We start from the raw sequence: 8,909 nt of genomic DNA on the forward strand, positions 1-8,909 counted from the left end.
CATTTATTATTAAAATCAGCGAGCCACAAAACAAGACATGAAAGTGGGAAAGAGACTGTAGTGAGGAGGATGACAACAGAAATAAGAAGGAGGTAAAAGGGAGCCACGGGCGAGAATGAACCGCATATTACAAACATGCATGAAATTGTCAAACAACCAAGCCAATCAATAAAAATTAAAACAAATAATGCAAGAGTGACTAAGGAATATCCAAAATCAATCTGATCTCTACTCACATATACCTATGTGCACATGTACACATGAACACAAACATACAACACACGGAGAAGGAAAAGAAAACTATTCACAGTACTTGATAAACCACCAAATAGCTTCTCTATAAAATCCACAGGTCCTGGTCACTACCCAAACTGGGAAGAACAAGATACAGCAAATCTGAGTCAAGGCAATGGCCTGTGGCTTGTGCTCTAGCACTTCCTACAAATACAAGCCATTGGTGTTAAAGAAATACAAACCCATCCATTACAATTCCCACATATTCTGCTAATTATCATACTAATACTGTTACATAATAATAATATCATTATGATTACCTTATAGACTTCAAGATGTTTAACCTCCATAATCTTACTTAATCCCTAATTTACAAAACCTGCATACCAGGACTCAGAACAATCAGTGTGCCAAAGACTATGAAACTATAAACCTGTCCACCACCACAGTACACCTATCTCAACTTATATCCATCAGGAACTCCCAGTGTCAAGCTTTAATATAAGAAATTCATTTTTGCTTCCACAATAAAAGTGTCAAGAGACAGTGTTGCTCAAAGAAACTTGTTGCATGACCAAGAATAAAGTGTTGCTGAACTCTCCTCTGCCTCCAGCACAGATCTCAGTAGTAAAATGAGTATGGTTTTGCTCCAACATTTCTGAAAAAATCATGTGCCTAAAATACAGGCAGTTTCTATGGAACTGTGTGAAATCCAAAAGGAAATCAGGAGTACTTGAGAGAGAAGGCTCAGATGCTAGAGAGGTGAGCCTGTGAATACTTTCTTTGATAATCTAAAGCTTTTCCCATTAGGGAATAATGGCAAGGAAGATTTGAATTAAAAATGTACATCTTGTGTGTGTGTGTGTGTGTGTGTGTGTGTGTGTGTGTGTTACATGTGTATATCACATGTGTGGGTGTGGGCATAACCTTGCCATTACATTGCATGGATAGAGACTAGCATTGGATCCTATTGCTCTCCACCTTATTTTTTTTTTTGAGACAAGCTATTTCACTGAACATAGAGATCACTATGTGAGCAAGACTAGCTAGCCTGCCAACCCCAACAAGGATTCTGTCTTCATCCATATCCAATGTTCACACCTACAAGTGCTGGGGTTACAGGCATAGGCAGCCATATCTGAGTTTTCTGGGGATCTGAAGTCAGGTCTTAATGCTTGCAGAGGAAGTCATTCACCCTCTAAGCCATCTCCCCAGGTCTCAATATAATGTTAAAAGAAAATTTAAGGGATGGTAAGTACAGATATCCTGACATATTTTGGAAAGGGACTAAGGAATCTACATAAATGCAGGGATTTTTCTCCAAGGATGTCTGATAAGCTGAGCAGGTTAAAGGTACTTAAAAGATTTGTTTCCTAAAGCACTGAGTTATCCTGAATCTTTGAAGTGAAGAGAAAGGAGACATGCACCAGCATTAAAATCTATGCAACAATTGCACAAGAGCCAAGACTTTCTCCTGATCCCTGTGTACAGCTAGACCTGGGTCATGGTAGTAATTTGACCACAGACTATACTGCTAATGCACTGTTATCTAGTACAAGGGCCAAATGTCTATGTTCATTTCACAAGACACTTGGTGAAATAGGAATCGATTGCCACCCCAATCTCACATCTAAGGAACTATGGATGAGGGAAATTAAATGATTACTCAGGCTCACTCAGGATAGCACTCCAGAGCTAGTTTGGAGTCTGTGCTCTTAAGTTATGGTTTATTGGGAAATGTCTATTTTCACTTCTGCCCGGCTGTCTCAGATCGAAAGCTTCCTTTGTCACAATGCACCTCTTCCAAGAAACCCAAAGAGCCCAGTTGAGTTGGTCTTCAGAATCATCTACCATTCTGATTCTCTTTACAAGCAACAGAGGACAAAAGGATCCCACAACCTGTATTCACATCCTGCCTCTGCTAGTTACTGCTGAAATGGCACCTTCCTCACTGCAGGGAGAATAGCAACTAAGAAAGAACTACACAGAGTAATACCATACAGAATCCAGGTGACATCATGAGAAGCCTCAGGAGGGAGAGGTAAAGAGTCACATAAGAGGCATTTGACATGAGAGTTCACACATTCATGTCCTAAGTGCTCAGTGGTTTGTAGGGATAGAGTCAGGCCTTGTGATCCATAGTTGCCAATGAACTGTGTCTCTACCAGAATCACTGCCACATGCAGCTCTTTGGGCTTCTTTTCTTGATACCACAGCATCAGAGAGAGCTTCCCCTGTGAATCCATTTGTCACTGGGAATTTGTGAAGTATTGTTTTCCTTCTAAGCATTCATTGCCACCTAATATTTGAGACTTGTGTGTTACCTACATCCTACCAGCAAAATAAAAACGTGGTTAAAGAAAACAGTGATCTGGCCTCACTTCTTTACAGCTTTCTGTACTGCCTAGAACAATGTCTCATGTGTCAGGTTCAATCCACAAACAGTTGAGTGAATGACTGAGGTCTACCACCTCCTGCAGTACACTAGTGTGGGGAAAGAATCCCTGAAAGGAAGAGAAAGTCGACATGGGGGGAGGAAAAACAAAGAGAAGGTCACTCAAGAGAAGACAATTTCTTTTGTGAGGATGCTGAAGCCATTCGCTACTGTTGTCTGCAGCCTTCGCTATTCAGCTACTATAAATATATGCCTCAGTTGATCTGAGGTGAAATGTCATTCTGTAAAAATGTGAGCTACCATCTGCACAAAACTGGTCACAATACCTAGCAATCTTTTTTTGCAAAAGAACAAAGAGGTCAGCAAATGTCTTGCTGGTGGAAAATGTATCACCTCCAGTGGAGATTTGGGGAAGGAATTTGGGCTATCTCATGAACTCTTGAACCAGGATGGAATTGTTGTCTTGGGCTAGCCAGTGACTCTCCCGTCACCTTGCATAGAAGGAAGAAACACCTTTGCCAAGGCACACAGTGAAGACATGCAGAAGCAGGAAGTGTTCATTAGGGAACCACTTCTGCATTCTGACTTCTCTGGGTGAATATTTTGCCACAAAGTAAAATTCTTGCCTTAGTTTTTGTTTTCTTTCTTGTAGTTGTTGTTGTTGTTGTTGTCATTGTAGTAGTAGTAGTTGTTGTTGTTGTTTTTATATAGCCAATATGACTTACAAGGCAAAAATCACAGGGTTTGTGTAATGGCCATGTGACCTGAGTTATAGTCCTTGCCCTCTCACTTCCCTATTGTCAGCCTTGGGCCTCCTCTATAACCTCTCATCACTCAGCTTCCTCACAAATGAGATCAGGGAAGCAATACCTTTTCAAAGGTTCGTGAAGGACAATACAGGATCTGGAGTATGACTTAATAGAAAGCATCTACTGAGCATGTTGTTACCATATTTGTAGCTCTGATCTCATCTAATACCTCATCCTAAGCAAGGGATCATATCAGCTCTTAGATGGGAGCTATTGCTTCCTTTATACAAAATCACATCGCTAATAAGCCCAAGCAAAATTGTATTTAATCTCATGCTGGAGTCAAAGCTGTTAGCTCCATAGTTATAGAGCTGAAGCTATGCTGCGCCACTCTGGATGCTCAGATCAATATCTGGTATAAAGTAGATTCCCCAAAATAATTACTGTTGTTTTTTTTTACCACTGTGGATACTGAATCTCATCATCTTCCTCATTATCACCACCACCAACAATAATATCAGCAATCTTTTTCAGCATTGTTGTCGTTGTCATTGTGGTGATGTCATGTTTAGACTCAGGATCTTAAGGACCCAGGGTACTATTTTGCTTTCATCTTCAACCCTATTTTATTAATATCAAAAAATTCCAGAGTTTTGCAAATGACAAGGCTGAAGCTAATAGTGTGTGCCCACATGCCCAGTCAGAAACCCAGGAAGAACTCCTCCTCACCACTAACTATAAATAGAGGAGGAGAGAGGGGAGTTTGTACAGTAACATGGTGGAGTATGCTCCTACTAGCTCCACACAGCTGACTGTCTGCACCTCTCACAAGATCTGTTTTTAACAATTGTCTATAATTCTAGTTCCAGGGTAATCAATCCCTTCTTCTGGCCTCTGTGAACACCAGTCATGGTTATGCACACATGCAGACAAACACTCGTGCACATAAAGTAAAAAACAAATAATGTTACATGAATAGCAGGAAATGACCACAGCAGGAATGCTTCCACTACAAGAACCAGCAGACATCACAAAGCAAAGCTCTATCCCCCACAGAAGTGACATTTAAACATTTACCTCTTGAATACTAGCTTGAAATCAGGCAGACAGACAAAGTCTGAATCCACACACAAGTTACTTGGGTTTCTAGACTTCATTTTTCCTCATGCCTATGACAAGGATAATTAATCTAAAATTAGTTGTATCATAAATTAATGTCTTAGGAGAAATTATGATGCTTATTGGATACTAAAAGTTGATTCTTCTAGTATCATTTAGAGGTGGTAGGATTTGGTGGTCGTAGGTGCAGAAACCAAGGTCTTGTGCATGCAAGGGAAAAACCTAGGTGTAAACTACTCCTTAGCCTTATTCTTATTATATATCTGCACTGTATTAATAAAAATGGTGGCGATGATGATGGGGGTAAGAGTATGATGAGGTGTAACAGCCTGTCAGAAACTGTCCTATCTCAGGTTTTAAGTGTCTGAAGTCAAGTGCTTCCTTCTGTCAGCTTGAGCCACGCATTTCCATCTGGAGTCATTCTCACACTGCAAGCCCCTGCCTGCACCATTGAGTCAGGGTCACGGAGAACTTTACCTAATTAACAGTGACCTAATCAAAACCAATACTGATTCAGTTACCTACCCCCCCCCCCCCACACCATGGCATGACTAATTCCCCTAAGCATTCAAGGTTGGGCCTGTTCTTGATGAGAAACCAGAATGTATTGCAAGTCACTAATCTCTCAAGCTAGAAAACAATTCTAGGTACCCCTTAGTCACTCTGCAGATGAGGAGCTTTGGTAGTCAAGTGACTTGTCTTGTACAAAAAGATGACTCTACACCATGAATTTTTTTTGTAATTTCTAAGAATTGGATGGTAGGAAGCAGAAAGCCAGAAACTTAATAAGCCCTTCCATTCCGTCACCAAGTGCTACTATACCTCCCCTCCCATTGCCACCACCAGTTTCAGTGTGCTGAATTTTACACTAAAGAAATGTAATCGCATAACATACACAAACAAGGCCCTGGATTTGTACCGCAGCATGACAAGAAAGGAGACATTAAACGGTTTAGCAATTTCACTTACTGTCTATACTGCATTTTTATTATGTTCATTATTTACAGATATATGAGGACCAAGTCTTGAATATAGGACTATAGAAATGGAAAGACAACAATATTTAGAATGACAATTCATTATTAAGACATCAGAAAGCTGGGCAGTGGTAGCACATGCCTTTAATCCCAGCACTTGGGAGGCAGAGGCAGGCGGATTTCTGAGTTCAAGGCTGGCCTGGTCTACAGAGTGAGTTCCAGGACAGCCAGGCTACACAGAGAAACCCTGTCTAGAAAAAAAATCAGAGGTTTACACTCTATTCACCTCTTAGTGAGAAATAGCATGACGATTACTACCAAATTAGGAGCCCTGACATGGTCTGTGCTAAAAATATTTTCTCACAAGTTGAATGTTTCTTCTTAGTTAACAAGGCTTCCTGGATTCTTTTGCCAAAAACTCCTTCTGTGATGCATGTCCAGAAATCTCAGAAAACATGCAGCACAAAGACCACTTAATAAAAGATGATCTGGTCCACGCTTTCAAGTTTAGAGAAAAACAGCACAATCGCTTATCCGTGCCATATAATGAAATCAACGCACCCAATTCCTTCACCTTCCATGCCTTGTCACCACCAATATTTAGTGAACCGTTATATGAAAAAAAAAAAAAAAAAAACAGATCTAGGCTGAGTGGTCACAGAATGACTACTTTTGGCCACAAAGGCACCAATGAGCCACCTAGGAGAAAATGAGAAGCAGTAATAAAAACGTAGAGAAGCAGACTGTAGGAACTCAGAAAGGAAGAAAAATAGTGAGAAATTAGCTGTCTGTGTGAAGAAAGCAGTGAGAGTATTCATTAAGTAGCTGGAGGGACAGAAGGGTAAAGGGGTGTATGATTGGATGACAAAGAAACAGTAGATAAAGGAGTAAAAGTGTAAAAGAACCAAGAACCTAAAAGAACAAAGCAAGAATGTAGTGTACATCAATGATAAGATAACATAGAGTTAATTGGCAATTGACATGATTCGAGAAGCAATGGCTCTCTTCTGGCAAGTGCCACCATGGTGTGTAGTCACTCATATGGAAGGTATAAAAAGGTGTCTTTTTCCACCATTCCATCTTCAGATGAGGTACTGGGAAGCTTGACTTTTTCCCTACTTAACATTAATTTTCAACTTGATACACAGCCTCCAGTCACCTGAAAGGAGGTGTCTCAGTTGAGGAATTGCCTAGATCAGTTGAGGAATTGTGGGCATGTCTATGAAGGACTGTCTTTCATTATGTAGGAGATCCCAGCATCAATTCATGGGAAGATGGTCCTGATAAGAAAGCTGGTTAATCATGACAGAATATGAGCCAGCAAGCAGTCCCTCCATGGTTCCTGCCTCGAGTTCCTGCCCTGGCTACCCTTGATGGACTACGACCTAGAAGTATAACGCAGATAACTAAAGTCTTTGCCCTCAAGTTACTTTTAGTCAAGTTACTTTTGTGGTTTTTCACAGTTGCAGGAAAGTAACTAATACAAACTTTATGCTGAGAACAGTGGCGAGACAATAAGGCATGTAAGCAAGATAATATGGCTGTATTTATACTTGGGAACTACACTTTATGAGAAGGGAGGTTGGTGGGATCCCCTTGTGTGACTTCTCTAACGGAGTTGTAAGTAAATAATTTCTTAGTTTCTATCTCCCTATTTTCCCATAAAGAGATATTAGAAGACCTTTAAAGAAATGGTAACAATATAAGAATTTTATTTTTGCTTCTCTTTTGGAGTCAAGGTAAAATATCACAAAGTCATCAATTTAGTAACAAAGATGGGATTTAATTTTATTATTATTTTATTATTGTTGTTATTGTTGTTATTTTTCTGTGATTTGTATGGAGACAGGCAGACAGACAGACAAAGAGAATGGGCATGTGGGTGTTATGACATGTTTAGAGGTCAGAGAATAATTTTCAGAAGTCAATTCTCCCCTCCCACCATAGGTTCCAGGGATTCATCTGGTTGTCAGGACTGCCCAGCAATCATTTGTGCCCATCTCCTAACTATAAACTTGATGTTCAGCTGCATGAATCAACCTGCTCAGTTTATAGTATATATATAAAAATAGTATATATATATATATATATATATATACACACACACACACACACACACACACACACACACACACACACACTATATAATGTCTGATACCATGACCTCAAAGGAAAGCCACTGGTGCCATCAGGTATTACCTTACCACAGGGACATAAAAGCTGTCATCCTGACCCAGTGTATTATTTCAATATAGTTAGGAATTTTAGGCCTTGACTAACCTTCTGTCTTAGTGGATTAAATTAACTATTGTCTCTTTAAGGTACTTAAGTTAAAGAAATGAAGATGAAACAGAGCTTAGGACTATCGTCAACAGCAGAGAAAGTAAGAGTGAGCCCTTCTGTGTTTTCCTAATAAGTAACTAGAAAATGAGGAGTAGAAAAGGAAGGAGATGTGGTAACCAGAATCTAGATCACAATTCCACTTCTGTCCATAAAGGGAATTTGCATCAAATCCTCAGTTTTCCCATACTCAAAACTCGATTTCCCCACAGGCAAAATGAATCATCATAAACCTCATGAAAATTCTAAGAAATAAGATCCATAAAATGTGATACAGGTAAAACGTCATATCACTCCTCATGCCACCTCATCCCTGCTTCCTTCCTTTGTGGCCAGTCTCCCTATCTCAGGACTTGCCAATTAACTAAAAATCATTCAAACCCTTGGTTGATGAAACCAACGCTTTTACAGCTGGTAGAAGTCTGAGCAGAGCATCCCTCTACTGACACGGTACACAACAGGCCTGGGAAGTGTGTTCTTACACTTAGTGGAGTTCTCATAGTTTCAGCCTTGAGTCAGATGTGAATTCCAGGGCCTGAGGCCTACCTCACCCGAGAGCTTGGCATGCTTTCTACTCACAGTTGGAAGCAAGAAGTACAGAAATGCACAAAATGGGAAAATAATGAAAAACAAGACTCAATCAAATCTGTTCCTTTTGCCTTTTTTTTTTTTTCACTTCTCTTAGTGGAATCAAAAAAAAAATACATTATCTGTTTGACTTTAAGTCAGAGCTTGGGATCTGGCTTGACCTCTGTAAATGTCTTTCCCATGCTCTGATTAAGCAGTTCCACCTCCTCCATTCTGGCTCTAATTGTGAAACCCAAGACATACTTTTCCAGGTAATATATTATTAAGACCACTGACTTGTGTAACTAATGATCATGTTGAATTCTTTGGAAAGACATATTTATTATAGGCTCACAAGTCTGGCTGTAGCTTACAGCAAACAAATCTTTTTGTTTGCTTGTTGGTCAATTCGTATGCTCTGTTACGAGTACCAGCTCAGCAGTGTGGTACGAGCAGCCAACCAAATTCACGTGGTAACGAGCATTGAATGCCTGCATCTTCTGTCAAAAGGAAAACTACAGTCAAGCC

Source organism: Mastomys coucha, unplaced genomic scaffold (assembly GCF_008632895.1).
Source record: "Mastomys coucha isolate ucsf_1 unplaced genomic scaffold, UCSF_Mcou_1 pScaffold18, whole genome shotgun sequence".
NCBI classification, from domain to species: domain Eukaryota; kingdom Metazoa; phylum Chordata; class Mammalia; order Rodentia; family Muridae; genus Mastomys; species Mastomys coucha.